General features: G+C 43.2%; 1 pseudogene across 1 annotated transcript in view; it reads left to right on the top strand.

The window, feature by feature from the left end:
- LOC147883464 (uncharacterized) overlaps nucleotides 1–15,023 on the top strand; it is a 75,596-nt pseudogene extending 60,573 nt beyond the window's left edge. Inside the window, exons 2-7 of the transcript XR_015543820.1 lie at nucleotides 13,079–13,194; nucleotides 13,563–13,681; nucleotides 13,770–13,923; nucleotides 14,101–14,212; nucleotides 14,406–14,530; nucleotides 14,757–15,023. The product of XR_015543820.1 is annotated as an uncharacterized LOC147883464 (transcript). The remainder of the gene's footprint in view (nucleotides 1–13,078; nucleotides 13,195–13,562; nucleotides 13,682–13,769; nucleotides 13,924–14,100; nucleotides 14,213–14,405; nucleotides 14,531–14,756) is intronic.
- The last annotated feature ends 961 nt before the right edge of the window (nucleotides 15,024–15,984 follow it).

Below are 15,984 nucleotides of genomic sequence, written 5' to 3'. Positions count from 1 at the left end.
TTAGTTGTAAGAATTCAAATTTGTGTTCAACATTCTTCTTGATACTTTCTTCTCGTAAGTCCCTTTCATTCTTTTCCTAAGTCAAATCTTATTTGTTGCTCTTGTAAGAATTCGACCTCTCTCCCTCTACTCCTCTCCTCTTCTCTATGTAGTGGGCTCTCTCTCTCTCTCTCTTGGAGCTCCCTCTCTATGTGATGGAGCTCCCTCTCTAGTCGCATATCTCTCTCTCTAGTCCCATACCTTCCCAACCTTCCTCTAGTCGCGTACCTTCCTCTCTCCCTCAAGTCTTCTCATCTCTCCTCTCTCTCTAGTCGCTTACCTTCCCCTCTCCCTAAAGTCTTCTCATCTCTCTTCTCTCTCTACTAGTGTTTCCCTCTCCATCACATCTTCTCACCCCTCTCCCTTCCTCACTCCTCTCCTTCCATTACTCTTCTAACTCTCCTCTCATCCCTGGGGGCCGTGGCCCCCAGGAGTCCTCTCTCTCTCTCTCTCCTCCCCTCCCCCCTCTCTCTCTCTCTCTCTCTCCCTCCCCTCCCTCCCCTCACTCCTCTCTCTCTCTCCCCTCCCTTTTCCTCACTCCTCTCACCTTGGGGCCATGGCCGCTAGGACCCCCTCTCTCCCTGTCTCTCCCTCCCCTCTCTCTCACCCTGGCAGCCACGGCCGCCAAGGACCCCCCCCTCTCCCTCTCTCTCCCTCCCCTCCCTCGCACCTCCCCTCCCTCTCACTCGGCGGCCGCGGCCACCAGGAACCCCCCCTCTCTCTCTCTCTCTCTCCCTCTCCTCCCTCCTCTCCCCTCTCTCTCCCTCCCCTCCCTCCTCTCCCCTCCCTCTCACCCTGGCGGCTGCAGCTGCCAAGACCCCCCCTCCCTCCCCTCCCTTCTCCCTCCCCTCCCTTCCCTCCCTCCTCTCTCTCTCTCCCTCCCTCCCGCCTCCCTTCCCTCCCTCCCGTCTTGGCGGTCGCGGCTGCCAGAACCCCCCCTCCTGTCCTGATGGCCGCGGCCGCCAGGACCCCCCCTCTCCCCTCCCTCCCCTCTCGACCCCGCCGCCCCCCCTCTCGACCCTGCCCCCTCCTCTTGATGCTGCCCCCTCCTCTCGACCCCGCTGCCCCCGCACCCTCCTCCTCCTCCCTCCCGTCCCTCCCCACCGCCCCCCTCTTGACCCTACCCCCCTCCTCTCGACCCCGCCGCCCCCCCTCCCCGCCCCCCCTTCTCTTGACCCTGCCGCCCTTGCTCCCTCCCCCCCTCCCTCCCGTCCTGGTGGCCATGGCGCCGCCGCCAGGATGGGAGGGGGGAACCATCTTGGCAGCCGCGGCCGCCAGGACCCCCCTCTCCCTCCCTCTCATCCCTCCCCGTTGCCCCTCCCTCTCGACCCCGCCGCCCTCTCCTCTCGACCCCGCCCCCTCCTCTCGACCCCGCCGCCCCCCCTCTCGACGCCCACCCCCTCCTCTCGATGCCGCCCCCCCTCCTCTCGACCCCGTCGCCCCCGCCTCTCGACACCACCTCCCTTCTATCGACACCGCCCCCTCCTCACGACCCCGCTGCCCCTGCTCCCCCTACCTCGCTACCCCCCGCTCCCTCCCCTCCCTCCTCCCTCCCCTCCCTCCCCCTAGCGGCAATCCCCCCCTACTCCCCCGCTCCTCCCTCCCTCTTCCTCCCTCCTCCTACCTCCCTCCCTCTCTCCCCCTACCTCTGCTCCTCCCTCCCTCTCTCCCTCCCTCCCTCCCCTCTTCCGTCGCTCCTCCCTCCCTCCTTTCCTCCCTCTCATCCCCCTCCACTTCCCTCTTCCTCCTGGAGGCCGCGGCCTCCAAGGCTTCTTTCTTTCTCTCTAAACTTTCTCTCTCTCTAGTTCCTCTCTCTCTTTCTTTCTTTCTCTCTCTTCAAATTTTTAAGAAAAAATCTAGATAAAGAATTAATCAAAAAAATTTACAAGTACCTGGAAAAAGTTTGTAAGTTTGCTCTTTCTTGCTTTCTTACTCTTCCTTCCTTGCTTTCTTGCTCGTCCTTGCTTTCTTGTTTTCTTGCTTCAATGAATGAAATGAGGGGAGAATGAATGAAGAAGGAAGATTATATATAAGAAAAATTAGGTTTTCCTCTTCCTCTCCTATTGGCTTTCCATTCCTCCCCTCTCTCCTATTGGCTTTTCATTTCTCCCCTCTCCCATTGGCTCCCATTACTCCCCCTCTCCCATTGGACCCCCATCCCTCATCCCAATCTTCCATTGGCCCTCCCCCCATCCATTTCTTCTTCCTCCCCCATTGCCACCACTCCCATCCCACATTTCCACCAGGTCCTATACTCCTCCCATTTCCCAAAATCCCATATTTCCCCATCTCACCCTCCTCTTTTTCATCCCCTATTAACTCCTCTCACTCATTTCACTCCCTTATTATCCTACTCCCCTATTACCTCTCCCTCTCCCATTCCATTCTTCCCTCCCCACTCTCACTTCCACTTCCCATTACTCACTTGCCATTTGAAAACTATTAATATATTATTATACTATTTTTTATACTTATTATCATACACCCCTATTACTTCCCCTCTCCCATTCCACTCCTCCCTCCTCACTCCCACTTCCACTTCCCATTACTCACTTGCTATACACATTTGCAAACTATTAATATATTATTATATGATTTTTTATAGTATTTGCAAACTTACATGTGGGCAAAATCACAAGTGTCAAAGTGATCCTATTGTGATCATACAACAACTGTGCTTTTATTCAAGGGCGTATTTATCCTCATCAACAAGCTTATTTCAGCTTTTATTTTGACACAATACTCAAGGTATGAAGTGCATAATTTGTGCACTAGGTGTTTACTTTGTTGTATCAAAATTGTTTGCCACACACACACACATATACACATACCGAGAATTTTCAAATATTATCACATCTACATTTCTCTGATGGGCACAAAACTTTGTACACGCCTCAACCTAGGTCGTATTGACTTGCATACAAAGTGGTGCACCCATCCCATAAGTACTTGTTCGGATAACACACCTGCAAACGTATTTTACGACGATTGTGCATAACACTAGGAACAAAATGGTGTATAATGTGCGATCGACTATGAAAAGCATATCCAATGGACACAAGACTTTGCAGTTCCTCAACCTAGGCAGTATCGACTTGTGTGCAAAGTGGCATCCCCATCTGATAAGTACTTGTTTGAAAAATACACCTAGGATCGTGTTTTTTGACGGTTCTACATGACACCAAGGCAAAACCGGTATTTAATACTCAATCTACCATGTAAAGCATATCCGATGGGCACAATACTTTGCACGTGCCTCAAAAGCGATGGTATGGTGTTCCATGCAAAGTGGAACGCCCATTCAATAAGTACTTGGTATGATAATACACCTAAGAGCGTGTTCTTTGACGGATGTGCATAACACTAGGGGGAAAACGGTGTATAATGTGTGATCCCCCATGCAAAGCATAACCGATAGACATAATACTGTGCATGCACATCAACCTAGTTTAATTGACTTTCTTGCAAAGTGGCTCCCCCATCTGACAAGTACTTTTTAGAATATCACACCTAGGACCATGTTTTTTATTGGTTGTTGTCCATGACACTAAGGCAAAAACGTTGTTTTATACCTAATCAACAATGCAACGCATATCCGATCATCATAATACTTTGCACACATCTCAACTTAGGTATTATTGACTTACATGCAAAGTGGCGTGCCCATCCCATAAGTACTTAGTCAAATAACACATCTAGGACCGCGTTTTTTGACAGTTGTGCATGACACTAAGGCCAAAACAGTGTTTAATGCTTATTCGACAATGCAAAGCATATCCGATGGGCACCATACTTTGATTGAGTCTCAAAAATTAAGGTATTGCATTGCATGCAAAGTGGTACACCCATCTGATAAGCAATTGGTCGGATAACACACCTAAAAGCGTGTTTTTTTATGGTTGTGCATAACATTGAGGCACAAACGGAGTTTAATACGTGATATACCATGAAAAGTACATCCAATGTGCACAATACTTTGCACCCACCTCAACCTGGGTGTTATTGAGTTGCATGAAAAGTGGCATGTCGGTTAGATAAGTACTTGATCCCATAACACACCTAGGACCATGTTTTTTTTACAAATGTGCTTGATACTAAGGCAAAAACGGTGTTTTATGCTTGATCGACAATGCAAAGCATATCCGATGGGCACAATACTTTGCACACACCTTCAACTAGGTGGAATTGACTTACATGCAAAGTGGCACGCCCATCCCATAAGTGCTTGATTGGATAACATACCTAGTAGCGTGTTTTTTACGGATGTGCATGACACTAGAGCAAAAATAGTATTTAATGCTCGATCGACCATGCAAAGGATATCCGATGGGTACAACACTTTTCCTACGCCTCAACCTAGGTGGTATTGAAATGTTCTCAAAGAGGCACACCCATCCAATAAGTACTTGGTCAAATAACACTCCTAAGGGCGTGTTTTTATGCGGATGTGCATATCACTAGGGAAAAAACGGTGTATAATGCGTGATCGACCATGCAAAGCATATCCGATGGTGACAATACTTTGCATGCACCTCAAAGTAGTTGAAAAGGACTTACGTGCAAAGTGGAGCCCCCCATCCGATAAGTACTTGTTTGAATAACACACCTAAGACCATGTTTTTATATGGTTGTGCATGACACTAAGGCAAAAACGGCGTTTTATGCTTGATCGACAATGCAAAGCATATCCGATGGGCACAATACTTTGCACACACCTTCAACTATGTGTAATTGACTTACATGCACAGTGGCATTCCCATCGCATAAGTACTTGATCGGATAACACACCTAGCAGCGTGTTTTTTTACGGATGTGCATGACACTAAGGCAAAAATGGTATTTAATGCTCGATCGACCATGCAAAGCATATCCGATGGGCACAATACTTTTCCTACACCTTAACCTAGGTGGTATTGAAATGTTCTCAAAGAGGCACACACATCCGATAAGTACTTGGTCAGATAACATACCTAAGGGCGTGTTTTTTTGCCAATGTGCATATCACTACCGGAAAAACGTTGTATAATCCATAATCAACCATGCAGAGCATATCCGATGGTGAAAATACTTTGCATGCATCTCAACCTAGTTGAAACATACTCACGTGCAATCTAGAACCCCCATCCGATAAGTACTTGTTTGATTAACACACCTAGGACCGTGTTTCTTCATGGTTGTGCATGACACTAAGGCAAAAACGGTGTTTTATGCTTGATCGACAATGCAAAGAATATCCGATGGGCACAATACTTTTCACACACCTTTAACTAGGTGGAATTGACTTACATGCAAAGTGGCACGCCCATCCCATAAGTGCTTGATCGGATAACATACCTAGCAGCGTGTTTTTTTACGGATGTGCATGACACTAGAGTAAAAATAGAAGTTAATGCTCGATCGACCATGCAAAGGATATCCGATGGGCACAACACTTTTCCTATGCCTCAAACTAGCTGGTATTGAGATGTTCTCAAAGACGCACAGCCATCCGATAAGTACTTGGTCAGATAACACTCCTAAGGGCATGTTTTTTTGCGGATGTACATATCACTAGGGGAAGAATGATGTATAATGCGTGATCGGCCATGCAAAGCATATCCGATGGTCACAATACTTTGCATGCACCTCAACCTACTTGAAAGATACTTGCGTGCAAAGTGGAGCCCCCATCTGATAAGTACTTGTTTGAATAACACACCTAGGACCGTGTTTTTTTATGGTTGTGCATTACACTAAGGCAAAAACGGTGTTTTATGCTTGATCCACAATGCAAAGCATATCCGATGGGCACAATACTTTGCACACACCTTCAAATAGGTGGAATTTACTTACATGCAAAGTGGCATTCCCATCGCATAAGTACTTGATCGGATCACACACCTAGCAGTGTGTTTTTTTCGGATGTGCATGACACTAAGGCAAAAATGGTATTTAATGCTCGATCGACCATGCAAAGCATATCTGATGGGCACAATACTTTCCCTATGCCTTAACCTAGGTGGTATTGAAATGTTCTCAAAGAGGCACACCCATCCGATAAGTACTTGGTCAGATAACATACCTAAGGGTGTGTTTTTTTGCGGATGTGCATATCACTACGGGAAAAACGTTGTATAATGCGTGATCGGCCATGCAAAGCATATCCGATGGTGACAATACTTTGCATGCATCTCAACCTAGTTGAATGAGACTTGTGTACAAAGTGAAGCCCGCATCCGATAAGTACTTGTTTGAATAACACACCTAGGACCATGTTTTTTTATGGTTGTGCATGACAGTAAGGCAAAAACGGTGTTTTATGCTTGATTGACAATGCAAAGCATATCCGATGGGCACAATACTTTGCACACACCTTCAACTAGGTGGAATTGAATTACATGCAAAGTGGCACGCCCATCCCATAAGTACTTGTTCAGATAACACACCTAGCAGTGTGTTTTTTTATGGATGTGCATGACATTAAGGTAAAAATGGTATTTAATGCTTGATCGACCATGCAAAGCATATCCTATGGGCACAATACTTTTCCTACACCTTAACCTAGGTGGTATTGAAATGTTCTCAAAGGGGCACACCCATCGGATAAGTACTTGGTCAAATAACAAACCTAGCATCATGTTTTTTTGCGGATGTGCATATCACTACAGGAAAAACGTTGTATAATGTGTGATCGACGATGCAAATCATATTCGATGGTGACAATACTTTGCGCACACTCCAACCTAGCTGAAAAGGACTTACATACAAAGTGGAACCCCCATCCGATAAGTACTTGTTTGAATAACACACCTAGGACCGTGTTTTTTTATGGTTGTGCATGACACAAAGGCAAAAACGGTGTTTTATGCTTGATTGACAATGCAAGAATATCTGATGGGCACAATACTTTGCACACACCTTCAACTAAGTGGAATTGACTTATATGAAAAGTGGCATTCCCATCGCATAAATACTTGATTGGATAACACACCTAGCGGCGTGTTTTTTTATGGATGTGCATGACACTAAAGCAAAAATGGTATTTAACGCTCGATCGACCATGCAAAACATATCCGATGGGCACAATACTTTACCTACACCTTAACCTAGGTGGTATTGAAATGTTCTCAAAGAGGCACACCCATCCAATAAGTACTTGGTTAGATAACATATGTAAGGTTGTGTTTTTTTGTGGATGTGCATATCACTACCGAAAAAACGTTGTATAATGCATGATCGACCATGTAAAGCATATCTGATAGTGAAAATACTTTGCACGCATCTCAACCTAGTTGAAACAGACTTGCGTGCAAAGTGGAGCCCCCATCCGATAAGTACTTGTTTGAATAACACACCTAGGACCGTGTTTTTTTATGGTTGTGCATGACACTAAGGCAAAAACAATGTTTTATGCTTGATCGACAATGCAAAGCATATCCGATGGGCACAATACTTTGCACACACCTTCAACTAGGTGGAATTGACTTACATGCAAAGTTTCATTCCCATCACATAAGTACTTGATCGGATAACACACCTAGCAGCGTGTTTTTTTTACGGATGTGCATGACACTAAGGCAAAAATGGTATTTAATGCTCCATCGACCATGCAAAGCATATCCGATGGGCACAATACTTTTCCTACACCTTAACCTAGGTGGTATTGAAATGTTTTCAAAGAGGCACACCCATCCGATAAGTACTTGGTCAGATAACATACCTAAGGGCGTGTTTTTTTGCCAATGTGCATATCACTACCGGAAAAACGTTGTATAATGCGTAATCGACCATGCAAAGCATATCCAATGGTGACAATACTTTGCACGCATCTCAACCTAGTTGAAACATACTCGCATGCAAACTGGAGCCCCCATCGGATCAGTACTTGTTTGATTAACACACCTAGGACCGTGTTTTTTCATGGTTGTGCATGACACTAAGGCAAAAATGGTGTTTTATGCTTGATCGACAATGCAAATCATATCTGATGGGCACAATACTTTGCACACACCTTCAACTAGGTGGAATTGACTTATATGCAAAGTGGCACACCCATCCCATAAGTGCTTGATCGGATAACATACCTAGCAGCGTGTTTTTTTACGGATGTGCATGACACTAGAGCAAAAATAGTATTTAATGCTCGATCGACCATGCAACGGATATCCGATGGGCACAAGACTTTTCCTACACCTCAACCTAGGTGGTATTGAAATGTTCTCAAAAAGGCATACCCATCCGATAAGTACTTGGTCAGATAACATACCTAAAGGCGTGTTTTTTTACGGATGTGCATATCACTACCGAGAAAACGTTGTATAATGCGTGATTGACCTTGCAAAGCATATCTGATGGTGATAATACTTTGCATGAATCTAAACCTAGTTAAAACGGACTTGCGTGGAAAGTGGAGCCCCCATCCGATAAGTACTTGTTTGAATAACACCCCTAGGACTGTGTTCTTTTATGATTGTGCATGACACTAAGGCAAAAATGGTGTTTTATGCTTGATCGACAATGAAAAGCATATCCGATGGGCATAATACTTTGCACACACCTTCAACTAGGTGGAATTGACTTATATGCAAAGTGGCATTCCCATCGCATAAGTACTTGATCGGATAACACACCTAGCAGCATGTTTTTTTACAGATGTGCATGACACTAAGGCAAAAATGGTATTTAATGCTCGATCGACCATGCAAAGCACCTTCAACTAGGTGGAATTGACTTACATGCAAAGTGGCATGCCCATCCCATAAGTACTTGATTGGATAACATACCTAGCATCGTGTTTTTTTATGGATGTGCATGACACTAGAGCAAAAATAGTATTTAATGCTCGATCAACCATGCAAAGGATAACTTGGCGTGTCCATCTGATGAGTACTTGATCGGATAACTTCTCCCACCAATAAATTAAGTACTAATTAAAAATTATAATAATGAGTAGGTTATTAAAAAGAGACTAATATTTATGTAATTGTTGCTACTGCAGCTTGCTTGCGAATGCTTGCGAAGGACTCTCACAAAGGAGATGGCTATAGATTTTGTTCCAGGGATGGATGTGATTTTATGTAGCAAAAGAGAAGTAGTTGCATTTGCTACAATCCATGATAGTGATCCCAGTTCAGTTTGCCACTTTCGAAGACTTGGCGAAGATAAGGTGGCAGTTACTGTATCAAAGATTCTTAGCGCACATATTGAGCTAAAGTATAAATGTGGAGATATGGAAACACTTGGAGATGTTATGCCCTACAATACATCCAACAAATCATTTATAGCATGGGACAAAGATGAGACTTACGCAACAGACATTATCAAGAATACAAAGTGCACCACCTTGGATTTTACTATAGGGGACATTTTACAAATGAGATCATTTGCAAATAAGACTGTAGCAGAAGGTGAAGTATTGGGATTTGAACAAGTGGAGCAATGGTCATTTGCACAGATGAGGATTCTAAAAGTCACTGATGATGGTATGGTTGATAACATAACATCCTTATGTGATCCCTACTATGAGTTAGGCAAGAATATGAGATGGAGCATGCAATTTTTAAACATGAGAAAGAGGCACGTGGTTTTCAATGATAAAGACAAGGTATACTACAATATCAAAGGACCTAAAAAGCATGCCCATGTGCCAAGCTCTATCACTTCAAATGTGGATGATTTCAATGTACTCAATTATAGAAGTGACATCTTATCTGGAGTGGATGAGTTTATTGGTTCCGAGAAACAAAATGATTTTAGAAGCGAAGCCTTATCTGGGGTGGATGAATTCTTGCATAGTGAGAAGGGCAAAGGTTTCAATAGCAATGTCTTGTCAAGTGTGGATGAGTTCATGCATATTAACAAACCTGGTGTCAATCAAGCTTGTGGATTTGTGAAAGCCATGCAAGATGTCCCAATGAGTGATGTTCTCTCAGGAGTGGAAGAGTTTCAAGGTTCTCGATACTCTCGTAGAATATTGAATTCATTGAATGGTCCTAAGAGTATGTTAAAAACGAGGATGAGATCAACAGAGGATTATTCAATATTTAACTTTGATTGTGATATGGCCAAGGATGCAACGACCAATCATGGATGCTTGGTTAAAAACAAATGTGAGGAGAAGAAGTGCATAAATACAGATAACAACGTGCACGAGGAACGAAAACAGCCATACATATGCATGAAGAGAAAGCGAATCCAGGCAGATCCACAAAACAACCAAAGAGGAAGAGAGTAATGAAGGAGGAGAACATGTTAAATGCATTGGGATATCTATGTTGCAAGTGAAGATGTATGCGCTTCATTGATCTTGCAGACATCAGGGAATGTAGAGGACACGTGTGGCAAAGAAGAGGAAGCGAAAGAAATGAATACCTTCTCACAAGTCTCTCTTGCTTCCTTCAGAATGGCAATAAAAGGCTAAGTTCAAGACAAAAGGTAAAACCTCTCGTAAATGGAAAAAAGATTTGCAATAAGGCATATCGCAATATTACTGGATTATCCCATGGTACATATTGGGATTTAGTCACCAAGGCAAAGGGCGGTAACAAATTTAGCATTCATGGTAATAGAGGAAGGTCCAAATCAAGAATCTCAACTGTTAGGGCAGTAGCAATTTTGCAAGACTTCATACATGAAAATGCTTTACCTCAACCCCATATATCCACCATACTCCCTAATGGTGACGTGATCACTGAAATGCACCTTCCAATGGGCTTGACAAAGCTCGAAGTATTTGACTCTATTGCAGAAAAGCAAAGGCAAAGAGGGGATGCCATAGCTTCTTCTCATACTTTGTATACTCTTTGGAAGAAGAACTTTGGATATGTTAAAATCCCAAGGAGGCAAAAAATGTCAAAGTACAATGTCTGTGATGATTTAAAGCGAGCGATTGAGAGTGCAACATGTCCAAATAAAAGGGAATTATTTAAAAAAATCGAAAATCTCATCATGACCTTATTCGACATTCCAGACAAAAATATGCATTTTGGAAGGAGCAAGTTATTTCGCATCCCGATGACTACATGTGCCTTATTGTAGATGGCATGGATCAGAATACAACAACATTGCCTCATTTTGTTGCCACTCCACCTAAATTACAAGGAAAGCACTTTTCAAAGACACATCTATGTGGAGTGTTAGTGCATGGAATTAAGTTCTTTGCATATATATGGATTGATTCCTTGCATCTACATGATAGCAATCAAGTTGTAACATCTATTATGAAGGCAATTCGCAATGTACATGCAGAAAAAGGTCGCCTACCACCGACTTTGAGAATACAAGCTGATAATTGCTAGCGAGAAAATAAGAATGTACTCATGTTTGCATTCTGCTCCATGCTAGTTGCTCATCGAATCTTCAATGAGGTCAAATGTGGATTTTTGTATGTTGGGCATACACATGAGGATATCGATCAGGTTTTTAGCACAGTCTCAAGGGAGGTTAAATGCAAGGATATGGAGACAATAGATGACTTCGTAAGAAGATGTGGCAGGCAAGTTGGTGGTCGTAAGGAAAGTACAATATGTGAGAGGCTCGAAAGAATGTATGATTGGAAGAGCTTCATTCTACCTTTCATACAAACGGGTGGTGATGCATTGACAGGTCATACCAATCCATACTACTTTCGTTTTTTTTTTAAAGATGAAAAACCCATAATGCAATGGCAACAGTATTCTCATGATACAAAATGGGAACCTGAAGAACCTTACAGTCTCTTAACTTCAATTCCCAGCAAGGAAAGGTATCCAATATGGGCTCCTATACAAGAATTCAATGAGAGGTCTAACTGTGAAATAGAAGGATTAAAAGCATTTATTACATACAAAGAGGAAATGCTCCAGAGATATCCTAATTCGAAGCCTACTTGGAGAGAACACACTGTAATTAACAAGACACGAAATTTAATAGAGGACCTTGAGAGAATGCGAGGCTCAAAGGATGTCAAGGAAGAATGCAATATGTTTTGGCCAAATGTTCATAACGATTTGCGCCCAGCTCCAGTCTTTGAAAATGAATTTGTATCATTACTCCCACGTCCATATTGTGGACCGAAGAAGAGAGACTTTACGCCACAAGTAGATATAGAGGTCGATTGTTTTGTTGTGGTTCGGCCATCAGATGATGAATATGAGAATGTGAAGTTTTGGGATGGATGAAACCGAGATGGGACTCTAACCGTTTCACAGAATTCGCTCCTTGTCCGCACCTGGGGAAGCGTTGTATAACGTTGGGTGGCGAGAAGAAATCGAGCGGATGGGTGAGCAATTTTTGTCAAGCACAAATGGGATCTAGCACCAAGAGAGGAGCGTCTAGGCCTTGTCATGTGAACTGTGTATGTGTGTGTGTGTAAATTCCACACACAAAAAAGTGTGTGTGTGTGTGTGTGTGTGTTTGAGGAGAGAGAGAGAGAGAGGAATGTGAGGGAGCCACGTGGATGATACACTTGTCTTGCTAGGAGAGGCTTTGGCCAATAACTAATCCACCAAGAGTCACACTCTCTTCATTGATCTCCTGCTCCCTCCTCATCTCCTCGCTATGGATTCCCCTCGCAAAATCATCGTGGCTGTCGACCAATCCCAACCTTCCCACATCTCTTTCCGTTGGACCTTGCGCAACCTTGCCACACCATCTGACCACGTTGTCGTCCTCAACTGCGCTCCCTACGTCGGCTTCGAGTTTCCCAACCCCGACCTTGCAACCGTTATGCAGCTTGAGTGAACATATTCCGTTGAGTCTGATCTCGCGTAGAAGTTTCGTTTCTGGTTTTGAATTTTGTGAAGAAGCCATTACCAGCGGAAAATATTTCCAGGTTCGCTCATCATGGTAGAAATTCGTAGGCAAGCATTGCATAGATGCTTGGCATCATTATAAGGCAAAGTTTGGACGCCTCTCAGAGCAATCTGTTTGTGCTAGTTTAGGTCGTTCTCTTCCGTGAATATATGTCATCTCTAGGGGGAGTTCTAACTTGTTCTTTTTTGGTTCCACAAAAAGCTTTTGTGTCTGATTTCGTAATGTGCTATAATACTTAACTTGTATGAGTTTGTCTTCCTGGACGCAGAATACATCGCAGCTCCTGTTACATCTGTGGAATCTGCAGAAAATACCGAAAAAGCTGTCACAGAACAATGCGAGGCTCTAGTTAACAACTATATGACAGAATGTAAAGAAGCCGGGGTGAGGCAATCTATAATGAAAAGGTCTTTTCGTTCGTCTGTATAAAACTTATCACGAGTACACACGCCTTTCGCTCTTCTTTTCCTCTCGTATCTAGCACCACCTGGAATCTGCACAAAATGCTGAGAAAACTGTCACAAAACAATGCGAGGCTCTAGACTAAGTTAACAGCTATTATATGGCAGAATGTAAAGGTAAAGAAGCGGTGGTGAGGCAATCTGTAATGAAAAGGTCCTTTCGTTTGTCTTGATGAAACTTGTCACGAATACAACACGCATTTCGCTGTTCTTTTCCTCTCGTAACTAGCACCGCAAACATATCGTGTTTCCAAGTTGTCATTTTTGACGCCGCCGTACTGTCATCTGTAGATTTCTTGCGAAGGTGAAGTTTTGAAAGGTGAACCAGGCAGCTGGATTGTGGATGAGGCCAACCGTTAGTGTGCTGATGTGGTGGCTGTAGGTAGCAGCGACTCTGGAGTGCTCAAAAGGTTTTTGCTTTCTCGACACAATAATGATCATGCTGTTTCTCATTGCGAATTAGACTTTCGTTAGATCTAATACGTGAGGTTACTGCAGAGTACTATTGGGAAGCGTGAGTGACTATGTGTTGCACAATGTGCATTGTCTCGTTGTCATTGTGAGGCAACCTGAAGCACTTCACGCAGATCTACTATCTAAATCATTTGGCGTGTCCAGGACGATTGTGATAGCAGTTGACGACTCTAAGGAGGTAGCATTTCCAAGTTGTCTCACTTTGATTTTTTCTTCATGGTTGGGACAAGTCGTAAATACGTTTGTGAGGCATCTTGTTTGGTATGTTTGCTTTTATTTCGTTTCATGTTGAGGAGGTCATTCATTCCTAGGAACCCTCACTTGGTTGTATTGAGTAAAATCTTCTTGTAAACAGGCTATCCATGCTTTTGTGTGGTGCCTGCAAAATTTCTGCACTGAGGCCGACAAAGTGATAATCTACCACATTCACCATGCCACTGCACCCTCAGTTACATCAGTGGGAACAGGTACATTATTTTTTATTTCAGATTAGTGGGTGGGTAGGTGGAGAGTTATACAATGCCCCTGAGCGCACATATATTCATGTCAGTTCTGTCAAGTAATCCCAAGCTATCTTCTGTTTTATTGTTTGGAAGGTGCCCATGATAAATGTTCTGATGGCTGTTGCTTCATCGTATTTAATTTTCAAATTTTTTGTAGGTGCATTTGGAATGGAGGAGGTCTACTTGCCCCCTGACAAAACTGATGGGATAGAGGTCCAAGCGCTAGTGGATAGTGAGAAACTTGTTGAGAGATATATGGCATATGTTTCCCGAGAGACCAAGGTGTGCTACAAGCTTTATAGTGACTATGACCTGTTTGACAAAAATAGCCCTATATTGTGCTACTCCTTTATGAACTACCATCCCCTTGAGGAACTTCTGAAGTACATCTCATGACGCATTCAGTCTCTAATATCAGTAATACAATCCTATCATGCATTTCCCTAAATCTAATCCACACTTTGCTGCATCTTCATTTTAAATTTTGTATGTGTTGTCACCCTGCCAGATTTCCTGTGAGGGCATGGTTGTGACTGGTCAAACGGAAACCAAAGTTGGTGAGGGACTCTCCCGCCTAAAAGCTTTATTTACAAGACTTTCTTGTTTTCAATGTCAGGACTTTTCTAGGAAGTGTAAGTGATTACCTTGCCCATCAGAGTCCTTGTCCACTCATTGTGGTGAAGCACAAGCAGAATGATGTCTTTTCAGATGCTCAGGACCTTCATAAGCATCTTTTATAATCACGTTAATCATGGTCACCTAGAGTGCCCCATAGAATATTCATTTGAACCATAAATTCCTTATGTTCAACTTTGCTAGTTAACAGGTAAATGACCATCAATTTGATTGCTCCTGCTTGGATTCTAACTATTTATGAAATGAGTACGGAAGCACAAGCAGGATGTTGTCTCTTCCAATGATCAGGAGCTTCAAAAGCATTTTTGTTATCCTGACCGTGGTCCTCATGGTCTCTGGACATTTTGAGCTCCATAACTTCACTTATTCAATTGAAAATGTAAACCAAAGGAAGCAAGATTGAACCTCAAAGGGTTTTCCACAACATGACTCCTTGTCACATCAATGTTCATCTTGTTATAATAGGTTAATGACATCTGTTTTGGAGATTGATTCCTTGTTCTTGGATTGCATCAAATCGTCTTGTCACACCTCAAATATACTGTTGTAATAACCTTTATCATCCTTGTATCAATTCACCAATTTGCTGGTCCAGTTTTAAGTGAGTACGATCGTGAGCACTAAAGGAAGCAAGATTGAACCTCGAAGGGTTTTCCACAACAGGACTCCTTGTCACATCGATGTTCATCTTGTTATAATAGGTTAATGACATCTGTTTTGGAGATTGATTCCTTGTTCTTGGATTGCATCAAATCGTCTTGTCACACCTCAACTATACTTCTGTAATAACCTTTATCATCCTTGTATCAATTCACCAATTTGCTGGTCCAGTTTTGAGTGAGTACGATCGTGAGCTACTAGTGAAGAACATCATCAATTCCGTGCTGTACAGTCTTCATATATTGACTATATGTTTTCCTTTTTCTTATAGATCATTTGCTTCAGTGCATACATACGTTCTGTAACGTGTGTGTGTAGCTTATGTAGATATTTATATACAAATTAGTGAGTGAATTCATGCTGTACTGTTCATACGTTTTCAATCATTGTTCAAGAGAATTCTTTTGATCTCGTTGCTATTCCTCTTAATTTATCTTGTT

The sequence above is a fragment of the Dipteris shenzhenensis genome, chromosome 28, assembly GCF_047967505.1.
Source record: "Dipteris shenzhenensis isolate YYH24624 ecotype China chromosome 28, Dip_SZ_1.0, whole genome shotgun sequence".
NCBI lineage: Eukaryota > Viridiplantae > Streptophyta > Polypodiopsida > Gleicheniales > Dipteridaceae > Dipteris > Dipteris shenzhenensis.
Note: the sequence above shows the minus strand (reverse complement) of the source record. Positions and strands in the feature narration are given on the sequence as shown.